The 19,399-nt window shown below is 47.1% G+C and overlaps 1 protein-coding gene across 7 annotated transcripts in view; it reads right to left on the bottom strand.

Annotated features, from left to right (window-relative positions):
- Positions 1-2,105, bottom strand: part of Ncoa2 (nuclear receptor coactivator 2) — a 215,075-nt gene extending 212,970 nt beyond the window's left edge. For 2 of the 7 annotated variants that reach the window (XM_051196935.1, XM_051196983.1), the window contains exon 1: positions 1,948-2,105. The gene's annotated coding sequence lies outside the window, so the exon portion shown is untranslated. Of the gene's footprint in view, positions 1-69; positions 253-359; positions 480-558; positions 627-1,947 lie in introns of those variants that run through there. The other 5 variants (XM_051196975.1, XM_051196958.1, XM_051196967.1 and 2 more) reach the window with 5 other exon arrangements.
- Positions 2,106-19,399: the final 17,294 nt, after the last annotated feature.

Below are 19,399 nucleotides of genomic sequence, written 5' to 3'. Positions count from 1 at the left end.
TGGTCTGCTTAAACAAGGAGCCAGTGACGCCATTCCAAACAAGGATGCCTTAGCGCTTCTAATGATCACCTGACACGAGGCCACCCCGCGCCTTCGCCCTCGGGGTGCCCTTTCAATTCCATCGTCCCGATGCAGAGCAGAAGCCTAGGCAAACTAACGCAGACCTTCAAAGGTCCCTAGCGCGCACACCTGGCGCAGCTGAGGTCCAGAGCGCGGCCGCTGCCAACATATGCCATTTTAAAAACCGGGCCTCGCAGCTCCTGCCTGCCTGCCACATCCTGAAAGTGGCTTTCAGACTTTGCCGTGTCTACACAACAACGCCTCTCGCGGCACCAGAGCAAAGCACTGTCTTCGCGCACCTCTGCGGGTCTCCCCAGGTCACAGATCCTGTGAGTGACACTACTCCACGAGCCGAGGCGCGGGCGACCGAGGGACGCGCCGGACTGGAAGAAGGCTCGCGGCGTCTCCATGGCTCCCCCGCCCCGCGTGCAACTCAACCCTGACTGGTCGGGAGAAGCCCCGCCCCCTGCCTGTCTCTGGCTCCCGCCATTGGCTGACCGACAGCCGGCAGGTCAGATCCCCGCCGCCTATTGGCTCGCTGCCCCGTCCGTCAGGCACGGCCAGATTCGGGTCGGTGGGAGGGGAAGGAGTCGGAGGAGGTGGGGTGGGAGTGGGATCGCAGGACGAGGCGGCGGGGGAGGGTGCTCGGGCTCGGGCTCCGGTTTGGGAAAGTTTCCCCTGCCGGTGACAGGCGGGCGCGCTGTGCGGCGCCGCGAGCGCGGGGCTCGGGCCCCCCAGTTCCCGCCCCTCGGTCCGCAGGCCCCGGAAGCCGCTCGCTCGCGGGAGGGGGAAGGGAGGGACCATGGAGGCAGGGACCGAGCCACCCCCGAGCGCGGCCGCGGCGCCTGCAGGACTCCCCGGAGGGGCGGGGTGCGGGCGCTGCAGCCCGCGGCGCCGGGCCCGGCCGCCTCCCCGGGGAGCCTGCAGGGGCGCGGAGGAGGAGGGTCCCCCGGTGCAGGGCGTGACCCGGGCGCGCCGGCCGGCCGCCCGCACCCCCGTCCCCCGCCCGCGGGGGGCCCCGAGCGCCCGATCCCCGCGGGGGCCCGCGGGAGGGGGGCGAGGGCGCTGCCGAGCCAACCCGGAACCTCGCGGCCCGCCTCCCGCCCCCGGCCGCGGCCCCAGCGCGCCTCCGGCACACATGCCCGCACCCAGAAAGTTAAGTCAGGGGCGAGCCCGGCGCGGCGCCGCCAACGCCGCCGCCCGGCCCCGGCTCCCCGCCCCCACCGCGGCCCGGCCTGCGCGGCCCGAGCGCTGCCGCCCCGAAGCCACCCAGGCCCGCGGGCCCCGGACGCCCGAGCCCCCGCCGCCGCCGCCCCTGCCCCTGCCGGCCGCGTCACCTTCACACACCCCCGGCACTGCCCGGCCCCTGCCGCCCCGAGCCCGGATCGCACCCGTGCAGCCGCCGCACGCCGCCCGCGGAAGAAAGCAGCGGCTGCGCCCGCCCGGGCGCCGCCTCCCCGGGCTCCGCCGCGCAGCCCCCGATGGGGCCGGGGCCGGGGCCCGAGACCGCCGCCAGCCGCTGCCCCCCGCCCGGCCTGGTGCTCACCGAGCCTCCGCCCGCCTCGCGCTCCGGGGCTCTCGTCTCCCGAGCTCCGGCGCCCGAGCGCCTCCTTTCTCTCCCGGGGACTCGGCGTCTTCCCGCCCTCCCCAACCCCCTCCAAGCAGAGCCGGATCCCCGGCTCGGCCGCGCCTCAAGGATGCGCGCCGCGGGCTCCGCACGCCCGGGCAGCGCTGCCCGCACACAACAACAGCCCGCCCGCCCTGCGCGCCCGGCCGGCCGGCTCCGCCGAGCTGCGCGCACCAAGGGCAGCGGCCCGGGTGGGGACGCGGCGCCCCCCGCCCCGCCCCGCCCCGCCGCCCGCGGGCCCCCGGGGGAGGCGCCGTTACCAGCGGGGCCGTCAGGCCGTCAGGTGCCGGCTGCCGTCGGCGCTGACCTTCGCTGCCGCCGCGGGAGCCCGGGCTGCGGCCGCCATGTTCCCGTGTTAATAACTGCTGGTTGTTTATTTCAATGGAGATCCTCCCCCAGCTCCCTCCTCCTCCTCCTCCTCCTCCTCCGCGGCTCCGCACTTGCGGAGAGAGACACACACAGACCGCGCGAGCTCGCGAGCAGGGGAGGGGGCTCGGGCACCGGCCGCGCTGGCCCGCCCTCCGCCTCCCGGCCGCGGCCGCCTCCGGGCGAGCGCTGTCACCGCGCCGCAGACGGGGCGGAAACTTGGCGTCCCGCGTCCCCCACCACCACCACCACCACCACCACCACCCCCCGAGCGCGGGCCCGCGCGCACCGGGGCCGCCCCAGCATCTCCCCGGCTGCCCAGACCTCAGAGCCCCGAGAGTCGGTCGCGATGGGTGGCCGTGGTCTAGGGACGGGGGTGACCTGCGGGTGACTGGCTGCAAGCGAGGAGGCAGAGTCAACACGCGACTCCAGGCGAGGGCAAAGGGCAATGCCCAAAAAGAAAGCCAGCCCGCCCGCCAGCCGGGGGCACAGGCCCGGCCCCGGGGAGTGGAGGCCGAGGGACCGTGCGCGGACGGCGGGGGCGATGCTGCGAGAAAGGTGGCGGAGGACCCGGTGCCAGGGTCGCCCCGACAGGCGCCTCCCGCGCGCGCTCGGGCCGCCCCCCCCCCCGCTGCCAGCTGCCTGCACCCCTCGTGCGCACCTCGGGCCAGCTGCGCACCCAGCCGCTGCTCTGGGAGGCTCCCCTCGGCCACCATGCCCCCTGGGTTCCTTCGAGGATACGCCTCCCGGGTCGCCGTCCCTGAAGCCTCTGGAGGGGACGGAGGGGCGTGACCGCAGAAAGGCGAACTTACCGGGGGTGGGGGGGTGCCAACCCTGCGATTTGATTGCTTGACGAGAGCAAAGGCTGCACCCACCGGGTTTAGAGACACCAGGGGGGGGGGTGGGGAGCGTCCTCTCGGCACGCCGCGAGACAGCGAAAGTTTTGCTTTGCTTTTTAATTGGAGACTCCATTATCTAAGCCTCAGTGGATATTGGAACTGAGGAGACATGGAGGATCTCCTTTAAATGTAGTTTGGGTTTTAAGTCTTTGGAAAAGCAACTTCTTTTTCCCACTTAGATGTAATTAGAAATGAGCAACATTTGTTTGCTTAACGGAAGCTATCAAAATATGACAGGAACACGGTTCCTTATTTTAACTCTTATGAAAGGTCACTTGTCACAGACAATAATAGTGTTTATTGAACAGTAACGACTTGGCACTGCGTTAAGTGATTCACACACACTCAAATTTTAATCCTCAGACCCTTACGAAGTAATTGCTATTTGTATACTTCACAAAACATTGAAGCTAAAAGAACTAATTTTTTATAGAATCACACAATAAGCAAGGTGGCAAAGATTTAAGCCCAAGTCCATTAATTGCAAAACAGGTACTTTTTCATTGTGTTTTCAAGCTCCGATTTATTAGGACAAAGAAAACGAAAAGTACACACCTGTTCAGCTATAGCTAGAAAACATTTGGAAAGCTGTGACAAATGTTAGCATTGGGGAGTGTAGCAATCAGGAGCAGGTCTGCAAAGAGTTACTTCCACTTCTTATTTTAGGGCTGTGTCTAGTGTTTGGAAGGTTTGTTTTGACCACGTGTTAACAGTAAATTATACAGATTTTTTTTTTAATAAATAGCTAGAATAACTAAATTATGTTTCCTGAAGACTCAAAAGCCTTCACCAGCTTGGGAACAGAACCAGGAAATGGAGGGATTGGGGGTGGGGGGGTGTTCTTATTGCTCTGCCTTCCTCTACTCTTAGCCCACAAGCAGTAAGGTTGTACTCATCCGAGGACTATCCCCATTTGCCAGACTTGATTTCTTCTCCTGTCCTGAGTTAAGAGTTAAAAAAGACTCTTCATGATGCAAAAGTCCAGAGTCCATCAGCACTCAGTGGCAACAGAATTAACACGTAAAAAAAAAAAAAAAAAAAAAAAAAAAACCTACAGGTACTGTCTGTGTGCAAAGGAACGACTTCCTACTACTTCGTTGCTGTATTACTCAATACAATTTCTTACTTGTGCTCAAGACACATGACTGATGCTAAAAAATAAAAGCAAAAATCTTACAGTAGCATAATGAGTTCCACATCCAGCTGTTACTGACTTATTCCAATTGAACCTGGCGAAATCATGTAACTTTTCCTTTCTAAAATAGTGTCTGGACTTGACACCAATGTTGTAGCTAATGTATTTGTTTCGCTTTTATATTTTTACATTTTTGTTCTTAGAAGCAGCCTTATTTGAGCTGCCTTGAATAACAATTTTTTGTTTTGAGGGTTTTTTTGTTTGTTTTGTTGTTGTTGTTTTGTTTTGTTTTTGAAGACAGGGTTTCTCTTTGGAGCCCTCCTGGAACTAGCTCTGTAGACCAGGCTGGCCTCGAACTCACAGAGATCTGCCTGCCTCTGCCTCCCAAGTGCTGGGATTAAAGGCGTGTTTGAATAACAATATTCCTTGTGTGAATCAAACACATACTGAACAACGATTTCTGGGTCACAAAAGACTATGTACTTTTGTGTCTGTCTACTAAGTCTTTGCGCACGAGTTCAACACACACTAGTATTACTATGTTCTGTTTGTACAACACATGGCGTACGGCCTTGTTTATGCATTTACCTGTTTCATTCACTAGCTAGGACCGAGGGCATCACACCAGCTCCTGTGATCCCCTCCAATGATACTTGAAACCACATAGAGTACCAAGTCCTATACATGTTGTTTTCTTTATGTAGACATTTAGGATAAAGTTTATATACTAGGCACAGTAAGATGTTAATGAATGCAGTAAAACGACGATACCTATACTATATATAATCATTATTATATAAATTCTTGTAGGCTCTCGTACACATTCTTTCTGTGATTTCATTTTGTTTAAAGGGAATGTAGATCTTCTTGACAGCCAAGAAGACTTGTATATGAGTAGAGTGGGGATGGGCTACAGAAAGGAATGAATATGGGTCCCAGTGGAGCAGACGAAGACATTGTGAAATTTCATCATGATAGAATGGCAAGCAATGAAAGAGTTGTGAATTATGTGAGGTTTTTTTCACTTAATGTTTTCATATCATACTTGACTATAGATTAGTGACCGTAGAGAAGAAAATGCAAGGGAACTACTGCATTTGCTATTGCCTGAATCATAAGACATTCTTACCAAAAAGCTTTCCCATATTTTTAAGAACCATAGATTTCTGAGACCTCAAAAGTAATTATTTGTTCGAGTTAACTACAATCAAGTAGGCATAATAACACTAGGGAGGTAACGACACCAGGGTGAGTTCGAGCCATTTTTGGCTACCTGGCACCTTTGAGGCCAACCTGGGCTACACAAGGCCCTTTCTCAACAAAACGTAAAAATTTAAAAGCTAGCTATAATTATTGGTGAATCATCACTGTGACTATGTAAAAGGTCAGAAAGGCAGTATATAATCTGACTCAATGATAAAAAGGAAAAGGGAAGCAGAGACACATGTATATTACTGAGAGAACAACCCAATAAGGGAAAAAAAAAATGAGTGTGCCATAAAGAGGAAGGAAGTCATTGAAATTCAGTAGAAGCAGAAAGTTGACAGGCCATGGGTGTATGAACGGAGGAAAGATACCTCTACTCCCCCAAAATAGCAGCAAACTCACAAATGCAACGTAAGCCAGGAAATAACATGCATGTTATTTAACAGTTCACTAAGAAAATCAGTAGCGTAAAACAAGCATTTCTCTTTTAGGGATAGATACTGTGTGTCCTTGGAAAAGAGACAGGCATATGCCACACACGTGTTTGGAGGTCAAAGAAGTTGATGCTATCTAGGCTCTCTTTATACCACACGGTCCCGGGGATTGAGTTCAGATCACAGGCCTGATGGGCAAGAACATTTACCTACTGAGCCATCTTGCTGGTCCTGTTATCTAGATTCTTTTTTCCTTATGTGTATGATATGTGAGTGTATCTGTGTTTACATGGGCGAGGGCGCACACATGAGTGGGAAACCCCAAATCTGACTTCAGTTTTGCTAAATGGCTCAGTGACATTCCACTTTTTTCACCGAGGGTCTCTCACTTGAACCCAGAACTCACTAGCATGTCGAGTCTAGCTGGCCAGTTTGCTCCAGAGAAACACCGGTCTCTGCCTTGCAAGCGCTAGAATCACAGATGGGCCGACACACTCACTGATATTCCCACGAGCGCTGGAGATCCGGATTCCAGTCCTCACACTTAAAGCAGGTACTTCAACCACCGAGCCATCTCCCTAGCGCCTGGGATATGGCCCTCAAAACCAAGCAAACAAACAAACAAAAGTCTCCTGTGTCTCAGGTGCTGGTCTTGAACTATGGGAAAATCCTGGCTCAGCCTCCCAAGATCTGGTATTGTAGACATACACCACCACACCAACCAAACATTTCTATTTTTGTTTGCATTCACTCCCGTGTGCAACCTTCAAGATACACACTTATTCCATACATAAAAATGAGAGATTTTTTTTTACTATCTTGTGTTAGTCTCTTAGCATGCATCGTGTTGTAATGGTAGTAAAATGGAATTTCACGAGGCTACATAAGGTAAGTGAATAAACATGAAATAGAGGCTAATAAAATTAAAAATGAAGTTGATTACTTATTGTGTGCCATAAAGTCATCACCAAACATAATTTCTTTATGGGTACAATTGTCAGTGACTCAAACACAGTAGTATAAATAAGTATATTTTGTCGTGTTATTTTTTTATGCAGATCTAAAATTTTTTGTTAAGTTAGTTAAATCTATAAATATCATATTTGTTTGTGTTTTGGCACATTCTCAAATTGTAAAATCAAAAATGTATTCATTAAAAAATATAAGGCCGGGAGCTGGGCATTGGTGGTGCACGCCTTTAATCCCAGCACTCGGGAGATAGAGGCAGGCAGATGTCTGTGAGTTCGAGGCCAGCCTGGTCTACAGACCTAGTTCCAGGACAGGCTCCAAAACTACAAGAGAAACCCTGTCTCATTATATATATCTCCGAGAGTGGTGATACATGCCTTTAACCCCAGCAGTCAGGAGGCACAGGTAGGTGGATCTCTGCTTTCAAGGCCACCCTGGGTCTACAGACTGAATTCCAGGGCAGCCAAGGCTACAAAACCCTGTCTCAGAAAAGAAAAACAAAGCAAACCAACAACAAAAAAGATTAAACAAGCTGAGTGTGTGTGTGGGGGTACCCACCTATAATCCCCCCACTATAGAAGTGGAGGCAGAAATATGAAGAGCTCCAGGGTTGGCTACACATCCACTTTCAGGCCATTCTGGGCTACCTGAGACCTTATCTCAAAAAACCAAAAACAAAAATATAGTCACAGCAACACAAAAATAAGAAATGGACAAAGTTAGACTTCATTTGATCACTGAATAAAAACATTTAACCAAATATTTGAGTTCTTCAAAAACCCTTAACTATTGGCACCGTAAGTTAGTGTTTAATATGAGCCAAGCATATTGCACATATCTGTAATGGAAGGAGCCATTGTATGTATTGCTAGCCCCATTTTACAGAACAGGAAACTGTGGTCCAGAGTTATTCAATAAAGTATGCAAGGTCATAAAGCTGCCTTTGCGAATAGCTGAATGTCTCCAGTACTCAAAGGAACAATTATTGTCACGTTTATCTTCTTGTACCTATAACAATTCCTAGGACATAATGCATGCTCAGTAAATGCTCACAAAATGAATAAATGAACGAAGTGGATCCCTCTGCATCATAAACCACACTGTCACAAGATTTATCTTACCACTTTTATTGTTGTTTTCCCACTTAAAAACACTTAACAATCCTTCATTATCTACAGGATAAAGAATTCAAACCTTTTACCTTGCATTAAGACCTTCTTCAACATGACCCTACCTTTCTAGTTGTATCTTTCTTTCTGCTTAAACAACAAATACCTATACTAGCCCAATGCTCACTTTAAGGTTCTGGAATCAGGCCATTATGAGTTTCAACCCTGACATGTCTGTGTAAATGCAGGCAAGTTATTCTACATTTCTGAAAATCCAATCCAATGGGGTGGGGAAGCAGAAGGAAAGAAAACCATCTTTATTCATTAATGGAATGATAGTGCACATATAAACTCACAAGAACCTACAAATCACTAAAGTGAATTTAAGGTTGCTGAATGTAAGAGCCAACACAGAAACCAGCTGACTTTCTGTCTATGAAAAAGAAACAATATAAAATGGAAAAGTTCAATGCTATCAACAAGTACAAAAGCATTGAACACTTAGGAATAAGTTTACTGGGAAATGTACAAAGATCTTTGCATTTAAAAAAAAAAAAACTGCTGATAGAAGTCCCCAAGTTTTCATTAAAGGCAAGATGGGTGGCTAAATGTGACAGTCAGTGTCAGCTTTCCCCAATTACTCTACAGTCAGTCCTGGCAAGATTTGGATACAAAGTGTGCCCCAGAAGGTTCATGCGTCGATGGCTTAGGCTCCAGATGGCAGATCCAATAATCACAAGACCATTGTACCATGGGAGCTCTCCATCATTGGTTTAATCCGTTGGTGGCATAATTTGGTGGTATTATTGAGAGGAAGGGTGATGGGACATGGGGGGGGGGGGGTCTCACTGGAGGAAGTAGGTCACCTCTGAGGGGTATCCTGTCCCTAACTCCACGTGACTCTCTGATAGCTGGCTCAGTTCTACCCCCAGGAGCCAGGCCCAGCGACAGTGGAGCCAGTAAAGTTTTCCTTGCTTGATCTCAGGTACTCACCCAGCACAATCCTGATCAGAATTTCACAGGCGTCCTGAAGGAAAGTTGCAGTAATTTCAAAGTGTATATCCAAGTATTTATTCCCTAAAATTGCCGAGCCAGGTATGCAGCGGCATACCATCTGAATTACAGACATTTCCGGTTCCGGTGCTGACTATACACCCACAATAGCTAAGCAGTGATCAGTGAGTAAAAAGACAGATAAATCAACGCACCAGAATGCGGATGACAGTGAGTTTAGAGTCCTATCTAAGGATGAGACAGGAGGGACAAAGTGGAGGAAAGAATATCCTCCCTCATACCATAAGAAAGAAAGTATTGGAGACGGCACTTAACTTCAGAGCTAAAGTCAAGAGCTAAGACATGGCTCAGCTGTTAAGATCACATACTTCTTTTCCAAAGGAACCCAGAACAGTTCCCAGTACCCATGTCTCCAAGCTCGAAACCACCAACAGCTGCCGCTCTGGGGGGGGGGGGTATCTGATGCCTCTGACTTCTGCTGGCATCCACAATCTTGTTTTAAAAAGAAAAGAAAAGAAAACAAACAAACAAAAAAAAAAAACCAACAACAAAAATAGCCTGGAGTGGTGGCGCATACCTTCAATTCCAGCATGCAGGAGGCAGAGGCAGGTGGATCTGAGTTTGAGGCCAACCTGGTCTACAGAGCGACTGCAGGACAGACAGGGCTACACAGAGAAACCCTAACACCACCCCCAAATTCTTTTGACCAAAAAAATTTTTAAAGTTAGAGTCAAAGCCATAAAGCTCCTACAAGAAAGCATGGGATAGTGTCACCACAGCCCCATAGTAAAGAAAAATGTCGCCCAGATGTAGTACCATGTGCCTTTAATTCAAGCACTTGGGAAACAGAGGCAGGAACATTTCTAGAAATACGGGGCTAGCTTGATCTATATGGTGAGTTCCAGGACAGTCAGAGCTCCATAGTAAACTCTGTCCTAAAACACCAATAACAAAATCCAGTTTTTCAATCTGTTTCAGAGGCTGGCCCAAACTCAGTTTGTAGCCCAGGCTGGTCCGGAGCTCATGCTAACAATCCTTTTCTAGCTTCCTAATTCCTGAGACTAAAGACATGAGCCACTATATCTGGTTCAGGGGGAAACTATGCATATGTGCCCATCTGTAGTGTGTATGTACGTTATGTGCCTATGTACGTATGAACGTGACTGTGCCTATATGTTTGCATAGAAGGCAGAAGACGAGAGCGGGCATCTTCCTCTACCAGGAGCCACCTTTTGTTTGTTTTTCAAGACAGTGTCTCACTATGGACCCCTGACTGTCCCAGAACTCACTATCTATAGACCAGGTTGGCTCTGAACTCTCAGAAATCTGCCTGCCTCTGCCTCCAGAATGCTGGGATTAAAGGTCTGTGCCACTACAATCAACTACCACTTTTTTTTTTTTGAAACAGGATCTCTCAATGAACCCAGAGCTCCTCAATTTGGTTAGGCAAGCTGGCCAATGACCTCCCTGCCCCCACCCCAATGCTCACACCAGCACTGGGGGTATAGCAGCAGGCTGCTATGTTCAGCTTTTACCTACGTGCTGGGGATCTGAACTCAGGTCTTCATGTTGCAAGGCGGGGACTTAACTGACCAAACCAGCTCCAAAAACAAAAACCTTAAAAGGCACCATCCACAAAGTTTTTTTAAAACTTCTTATTAGAAAGTAATAAACTTGTCATTAAAAATGCTACTAAAACAGTGAAAAAAAAAAGTCTACATGCTGGAAAGCCCTGTTTGTGATTCCCTTACCGGGCAAGGTGGCTACATTTAGAATAATAAACTCCTCTGAACTGATCATAAAAAATGCCGCAGTGTGCAAAACGGGCAAAAACTTAAAACGGGCAAAAACTCAAAAGTCTCTTTAAAGCGTGTGAACAGCTAATTAAATACATGCAAAGAATCTTAAAGCCATTAGTTATCAGAGAAATGCTGCAAATTAAAGCCTGGATGCCTACCGTTTCCACACCCACTAGAGTCACTGCAGGCTGACAACAGGAACCATCAGGACCCGGAAGGCGATGAGGAGACACCACATCCCAACAGATGGGACTGGAATGCTCACTGGTCACTGGCAGGATTCTGCAATCACTTAGCAAGGGAAAACTTAGCAAGTACAGTTCTACTCAACAATTCTCAAAGAGATGTGAAAACATATGCCCACCAAAAGACTATTAGCAAGAATCTTATTTGTTTTTTGTTTGTTTGTTTGTTTATTGGTTTGTTTGGTTGGTTGGGTTGGGTTTTCCAGGGTTTCTCTGTATAGCCCTGCCTATCCTGGAACTCCCTCTCTCTGTAGTCCAGGCTGGCCTTGAACTAAATAGAGATCTGCTTGCCTCTGCATCCCGAGTGCTGGAATTAAAGGCGTGAGTCACCACCGCCCAGCCATGGAATCTTATTCTTAAGAACAGAGAGTTAATGATTCTTATTCCCAACAATGCAAACCTGAAGACCTAAGTGGAACCAGGAACCATCATTGGGATGAGTAATGAACAAATGTATACAATGGGCTAGTACTCCACCATAAATATAAGTTTTATGCAGCAGCATAACTGTCATCATCTCTATATGAAGCATAAGAGTAGACAAAATACAGCAATGGAAATTGAGACAGTAGTTGTCAAACTGGAAAGAGAACTTTCTAGAATGAAGAAATAATCGGGGCTGATGACTACATTTGTTAATAACTTCTTGCGTTACATTGAGTTATAACACAGGATATGTGCATTTTCGGCTTTATGCAGTTTATAATGGACAAAGGATTATTTTAGAAAATTAAATATCAGGGAGTTCCTCAATACGAGTATGTGTCTATACAAAAAGACTATGACAAGGGCATTACTAATAGTGAAGCATTTGCAGCTTCCTTCTCAGGTTAGGAAAGAAAATTAGGGACACTATGCCTAGTGTGTCCATTTGAATTTACCACTATATAACATGCCTTGGCCAATGCAAGGGGAAAATGCATATGGATTAGTCATGAGAGGTTAGGGAGATGACTCATTGGGTAAAACACTTGCCTTGCAAAGGTCAGGACAGGAATTTAAATCCCCAAAAGTACTCCTAGGACTCTTATGAGGAGGTGGGAGACGGAGACAGGAGAATCCCTGAAGCTTATGGACCAGCTCGTCTGGAATATACAGCAGCCATAAACAACAGAGGCCCAGGCTCACGGGATGATGTCATGCCCTGATCTCCACACATGTACTGTAACATGTGGTCACTCTCACATTTGAGTGTGTCACAGGTGCGTCCAAGGGTGCACACATGCTCTCTCTCTCTGTCACACACACACACACACACACACAGAGTTTTGTTTTGAGACGGGGTTTCTTTGTGTAGCTCTGGCTGCCCTAGAATCTGCTCTGTACACCAGACTGGCCTTGAACTCACAGAGATCTGCTTGCCTCTGCCTCTAGAATGCTAGGGTTAAAGGCGTGCACTAGCACCGCCCAGCTGAGATTTTTTTTTTTTTAAGTTAGAAATGAAAAAATAAAACTGTCGTGCAGATGATATGAATGTTCACATTAAAAAAAAACCTAGTAAAGTGAATTTAGTAAGATCTCTGGATTATTATAGATCAAGAATCAAAAAAAAAAAAAAAAAAAAACCCCGATTGCATCTTTATATATTAGAAACAATTATAAAAGGGACCTTTGAAATGTAGACTGAAAGCTGTCTGTGATTTTCAGAACATAGTCCAAGAATGGCATCATGTGAGAGGAATTCTGAGCGCTCGTGACAAAACCCTAGGAACACAAAGAAAGAGTCTCGCGACCATAGTTTCTTCAGTTCTTCAGAATTATTCCTGGAATGTGTGCCTCCCAGGTGTGTAGCAGCTAGCTAGGCATGAGAAACTTCAGATTGTCCGCGGCCTACTGCTGGTTATTCATATGCTAGAGCTGTATGGAAAAAACATGATTTTGCCAAGTGTAACTTGTCCTTGTGACTGAACACTTTATTTATATGGTTCTTCTTAACCCTCAGAGTATAGATTGTCTGATGCACTGAATAAAGTTGGCTATTACCGGAGACTTTAGTCCACCTAATTTTTAGGTTCCAGTCTCTCAGGTTCACGACACCAACCAGAGCAGGAAACACATGGCACCCATTATAGCAGAGCCTATGTGAATGATGACTCAATAACTTATTCCTGAGTATGTAATGTACATGGCCATTAACCATGAGAATAAATAGGTTATAGTCATCTTATTTAACTGAATATTATATTGTCATAAAAATGAACTTTTAGCTCCACACAAAAATATACATGAGTCATATTTTTTTTTTTAAAAAAATCTTAAATAAAATAAGCCAGACACACAGGTTTTTACCACATGGTCCTATTCACATAAAACAAAGACAGATGAAGCTAATCGATGGTGACAGATAACAGGACAGTTGTTATCTCTGGGGGAAACAGGACACAGGAGAGAGAGCTGAACCACTGAGAAGCTCTGGTCTCTGGCCTAAGCAAAGACACAATCATATTCATTTTATGAGGCGTTCTGGGCAGTACCCATCCAGGACCTAGGAATACTTGGTTTGCCTATACATACTATACTTGGATTTAAACAATTGTTGCTGTGTGCATTTATGGATATTGCCCTGAATAAACTGTGGGATCTTTGGAGGTATGGTGTTTTAGGTAAGCCATGGTAGAGTCTCTGGAAGACCACCAAATACTTAACCATTGGTGGGTGCCTCCTTTTTATGGAACAAATTCTAGACCATAATATGGATCCAAAATCCAACGTGACTTGGACATGTTTCTTTGCGGAATTGCTTTTCCGCCTTTAAAACTGTGGTAGAATACACATAGCCTAAGTCTGCTTTGGTGACCATTGTCAAGTATACAGCCGGGGGACGTTTGGTGCGTTTACCTTGTTGTACAGCCACCTACGCTCTTCGTCTCTGGAACTTTGTCATGAAAACATTCTGGACATACCTTTAAATGCACCCAGGAATCAGTTTCCCACCGGGTCTTACCCTTTATGAGCTCAGAACCTTGGAAGTGTCCACTAAAGGAGCTAAAGCATGTACAGCTCAGGGGGAAAGCAAACCTTTTATATGCCTAAAATCTCCTCTCTGCCCTGTCTGTAGTCCCCCAGCTGCGCCTCCGTTCACTGTGTGTCCCACGGATATTTCTTCTTCATTTCATGAGAGTTTTGTTTACGGCATAATCATTTCTTCCCTCCCATCTGGATTACGCCCTCTCAAGACTTCGTTGTTCCCTTGCTCTGAAATCCTTCCCGCCATCTCTTTATGATGTTACCTGACTACACGTATCCATAGTACTGGGGGTGGGTATGTTCCCCAGAATTCATATACTGAAATCTTAATTCCTAATGTCATATGCCTAGAGTGTTTGGAGCTGAGGCCTTTGGGAGACGGTGAGGTTTAGATGAGGTGAAATCCCCAAGGTCAAATGAGTTTGGGCACAGATGAAGATTGGAGCCAGCAGGCTTGCTCGGTCTCACCGTGTTACCCTGAGATTTGTCAGCATCTCCATCGGAAAGAGGGACTGCGCCATATAAGGCTATTTCATTTATAACTTCCCAGGCTTCGGAAGCATGCGCCAAATGAAAACTATCCTGCATGAATTACTCAGCCTGTGGTAGTGCAGTAACAAGAAAGGGAAAAAAAGATTAAGACAAACACCCAAATATTTCCTTATCAGAGTCCTTCAGAAAGACAGAAATAGGATGTGCGCACATTTTATATGAAATATGTATGCATATATGTGGGAAACTAGAAAGCTGTGAAGCCCAAGATTTGCATACCAAGTCATTCAGAGATGATTCGATGCTTGAGGGACACCCACATCATGAAGGATAATCTACTTCCCCCAAAGTCTACTGACTTGAATGTTAACCACATTTGGACATCTCCCATGTTCTGGAAACATCTATCTACACAACCATATAGCCAAATTGAGTACCATAGCCTAGTTGAGTTGATGCATACATATACCCAACTCCTCATCAACTTGGCATCCTCATTCAACACCTCAAATCAAATCCTCCAAACAAAGTCAGTAGAAAGATTGCATTCCCACCTAACACAAACAGCTAGTCTCTGTATGACTATAGATACACGGATCCTTCCTAGAGTAGAAGGCGGAGCCTTTGGGGGAGGTTCGAGATTTTTCATGGCCTGTGATGTGAATGGTATAATATAAGGTTATTAGCTCTTAAAAACTGCAATGCAAAACTAATGCATCCCATTTTGTATAGCAAAGAGATACAGGAAGGAATATATTCGTCACGCACACATGCAGGAATTCCTAATAAAATAAATACCTATAGCATTTGTTTTCCCTCCCCACTCTGCCATTTATCCGGTGCCAGAAGTTTGCTCTTAGGTCCATCTTCTTTCCACAATCCTACTTCTACTCAAGAATACCTCCCTTTGGCTGGTCATGGTTCTTTACCTGGCAGGACAACCCAAAACTTCATTCATGAAGAATCTAGTTTGTTACTGGTTATGCCTAAATTAAATGAGTCTTTCTAGTCAGGCTGTGGTGGCGCACACCTTTAATTCCAGCACTGGGGAGGCAGAGGCAGGAGGGTCTCTGTAAGTTCGAGGTCAGCCTGGTCTACAGAGTGAGATCCTGGATAGCCAGGGCTACACAGAAAAACCCTATATCTTGAAAAGCCAAATAAATAAATAAATTATATTTACCATGGACTTTAAATCCAGGGTATGGTAGACATCAAGTGAAATTTCTTTTACAGATTCCAAGCCTTTTACTCTCCCAAGCAGACTTGTTTTACAATAGAAGTCCACTTAGGAAAACACATTCGTTTAAACCCATTCACTAAGACAGAGAGGCCTCAATCTTGGCTGAAGATAGGAGTACCGTCTTCATTTCTGGAAAGTGGAGTGAGGTGCAGCCCTCCCTTCATAGTTCTAATGCCTAGATGACTCTGAGACAGAAATGACGGATGGCACATTCTAGAAAAACAAGCAGAGAAACAAGTCCTAAATGATTGTCATCGACAGGTTCTTTGCTAGGGGAGTTTGGAAGAGTCCAACCCTCTCCTTGGGAGGCTGGATTGGCTAGAGGAAGGATGTTCTTTAAAGGACCTATTGTCTTAAAAGAAAATTAAGGGGGAAAGATGATAAGCACTCTCCAAAGAGACAGTTTGGAGAGGAAGGAATTTAAAATTTAAATTTTCAAATGAGGTCAGAGATTCCACAAATGCTAGTAAAAGGGCCCTTTGAGTTTCTTGAGTTTTTTTTTTTTTGCAAAAATGCTTCCCAGAGGAGCAGAATGGTAAAGGGAAGACAGTTTCACAGAGACCTTCTAAAGGAAACATAGCTAAAGGGTGTAGGGTTTAAAATAAATTAAATATATACATATACATATAATACATGTTAGGAACTAGCAGCCAGCTGACCCCCGCCCTGACGATGGGCGGGACGCTTCCGTGTCATGGCTAATTCAGCTTTACCTGGCGGCCAGAGGACTCAGTTACGCATGCTCAAGCCTCTTTTAAAGCAAGCATGCCAAGTGCTTATTTGTTCTCTCTGCCCTCTCTCTCTGCTCTCTCTTTGGTCCCTCTCTGTTTCCTCTCTCTGTTCCCTCTCTCTCCTGCTTTCAGTTGGCCACCAGCTACCCCGTTTCTCTCTCCCCTCTCTCAGTAAACTCCACGTGGGCGCTGAGTGGCCAAATGCACTAGGTATATATTTGGGCTAATATGCTAAGGGGAAAGTATGAATGAAAAGTCAGAACTGGGGGCCACAGAGACGGCCTAGCAGTCAAGAGCTCTTGCTGTTCCAGCAGACGACTTGGTTCAGTTCCCAGCACCCACGCTGGGCGGCCGCAAGCATCTACAACTCTAGGGACTCTGATGCCTATGCAGGCCCCTACATGGGCATGGTGCCCGCGTCCTCAAGCATAAGTTAAAAACATCTCTTTAAATGAAGAGTGGGAGCTTTCAGAAAAGAACATTCTAGGTGTCACGTAAAGAAGCATCTCAACAAAAGTAACCTGGCAAATCCTTTTCCCTAAAAAGGAATCCGACATCAAACCCAAGCTAGCAAGCACGCTGGAACAGGAAGGTCCCTTCTCTAACACAGACGGTTACTGTGTCTCATCCCATTGGTGGGAGCTCGTCCTCACAATCTGCTGCTATTGGCTCATTCATAAGTATCACAGAGGAAGTGATCCAAATGGGAAAAGGCAACTGCTCCAGGTCATCAGGGTCACAGAACACAGCTGGGCATAAACACGTTTCACCAGGTTGAGGGGATCAAAAGATTTGCATAAAAGTTTTACAAGATGGGGAAGATTTATGGAATATTGGTCCTTGGTGGGCTAGCCACCTTCAATAGAACAAACGAACAAAAACACACCGTGTTTCTCAAAGAGCCCAAGAGGAGGAAAATGTTTGAAAGAATTTCCATTATTCAGATTTATGTGCGCATTTAATTACAACACAAAACCAACGGGTGACTGTGCATGGAGACTAGAAGAGACGGTCCAAGACTGGCCTGCACAGGTGTACTGAGCTCCAGTCTAACAGCATCCGTCCCTTCGCTGCTAACATGGCTCGTGTCTGTAAGGGGGTCTCTGCTTGCTTGGGAGTCATTTTGCTTGTTCGCCAAAATTGGAGATTTGAAAGTTGAAGTAAATCAGTGAGTGCTCTTTGGAAGCTTCCTCATAAAGGATAAACAAGTTTACTCTCAGCCTCAGCTTGAAGATGCGTGGACACACCCATTGTAGAGCTGAACATAAAGATGTCTCAAGTTTGGATGCACTTATGTTTTTAATACTATTCAGCTTATATTGTAAACCATTATATAAGCTATTGTATTACATTTTGTATTCCTTATTTAATATTTTTCCTATTTTATATATGTTATTAAAACGTTGTTTCCTTCATAATAGCTACATGACATTCACTTTATGACAGTGACCTCCTTGGAAGTCGGGTTACTCAGTGAATCCCCAATGTGCTTTTGCTCTCCATCATAGTACTTCATTGCATCTGCGTGGCTTCCTGGAAATGCTAACATTTCATGTTTCCTGCTTGAATCTTCTGAGATGCAGAGATCATAAGTATCTACTTCCTGTTGCTGTCACAGTCATAACAATTTATTAGAAGCAAAGGTAAAGCGGGCAGTGGTGGCACACAACTTTAATCCCAGCATTTAGGAGGCAGAGGCAGGTGGATCTCTGTGAGTTGCAGGGCAGCCAGGACTACACAAAAAAACCCTGAGCCAGGCAGTGGTAGTGTACACCTTTAACCCCAGCACTCGGGAGGAAGAGGCAGGCAGATCTTCATGAGTTCAAGGCCAGCCTGGTCTGCAGCATGAGTTCCAGGGTAGCCAGAGCTACACTGAGGGGCCCTGTCTCAAAAATAAAAAACAAAACAACAGCAAAGAAACCTGGCCTAATACACAAAACACCAACAAAAGAAGGAACAGGGTGGGGCTGGAGAGATGACTAAGTGGCTCACAGCGCTGACAGCTCTTTTAGGGCAGCCGGCTTCAGTTTCCAGTGGCAGTCTCAGGCAGTTCACAACCTCAGCGGCAGGGATCCAGTTCTCCACCCCTCAGGCATCTGTGCACAGAGCCACACATAGACGTACACATTAAACCCTTTAAACATTAGGTAGCAGAGGTTTGGGGCTGGTGAAATGACCACTTTGCCATGCAAGCCTGATGACCTGAGTTCAATCCCCAGGACCCACATGGAGGTGGAAGGAACCCACAAAGTTGGCTTCTTACCTCCACATGTGGGCCATGCTGTGCATACGTGTGCACAAGCACACGTGTACATATCAGGCTAAAATAATTGCAAAAGGCTATATACGATGAAAAAGCAAAGGTTTGTCCAGTTCACAAGCCAGGGTTCTGGACAGGCCGGACTAAGGATCTGTGTCTGATGAAGGTCTGTTTACTCTTAGGATTCTGCATCGTGTGATAGGAGGGCGTACACCAAAGATAGCACCGGGCTGTCCTTGATAACAGGGCCATTCCCCTTATGACCCATCAATCCCCCAATATGCAAATAAACTAGCACCTTCATGAGGTCCACCTGCCAGGAACTGCTCACCTCTCAAAGGTCTGGCTTCACCGTACACAGGAAGTTTCAATGTGAGTTTTGGTGGGAACATTCAAATCATCATCACAATTCTTTTTATTGCTAAATGCTCTCTCCGTAAGTTGTACTTGGTTGTTTATGGAGAACTTGCCATAAAGAGAGGCATGACTGAAGTTCTGTGACGCAACGTCTTTGGGAACATTGTCGGTGCTTGGGAAATCTAATTCACTTATCTATCTGCTTTGTGGAAGGAGCCAGAGGACCTAGCAAAGGCAAGCAGTGCAGTACTTAGGTTGTCACTGAGTCACTTTCTACACTGTGTATGATGTCAGTAGGGTGGGGGCTGAGATGCAGTTCAGTCGCTAGAGTTCTCAGTTAGCACGCCAGGAGCCCTGAGCTCAGATCCATGGGCTTGATCCCCAGCACCTTATAGACTGAGAGAAGTGGTACACACTTGTAATCCCAGCACTCAGGAGGTAGAGAGGTAGCTATGCATCGTCTTGGAGTTGCGCAGAGAGTTCAAGGTT

Source organism: Phodopus roborovskii, unplaced genomic scaffold (genome assembly GCF_943737965.1).
Source record: "Phodopus roborovskii unplaced genomic scaffold, PHOROB, whole genome shotgun sequence".
NCBI classification, from domain to species: Eukaryota; Metazoa; Chordata; class Mammalia; order Rodentia; family Cricetidae; genus Phodopus; species Phodopus roborovskii.
This window is presented reverse-complemented; position numbering and strand designations above follow the sequence as displayed.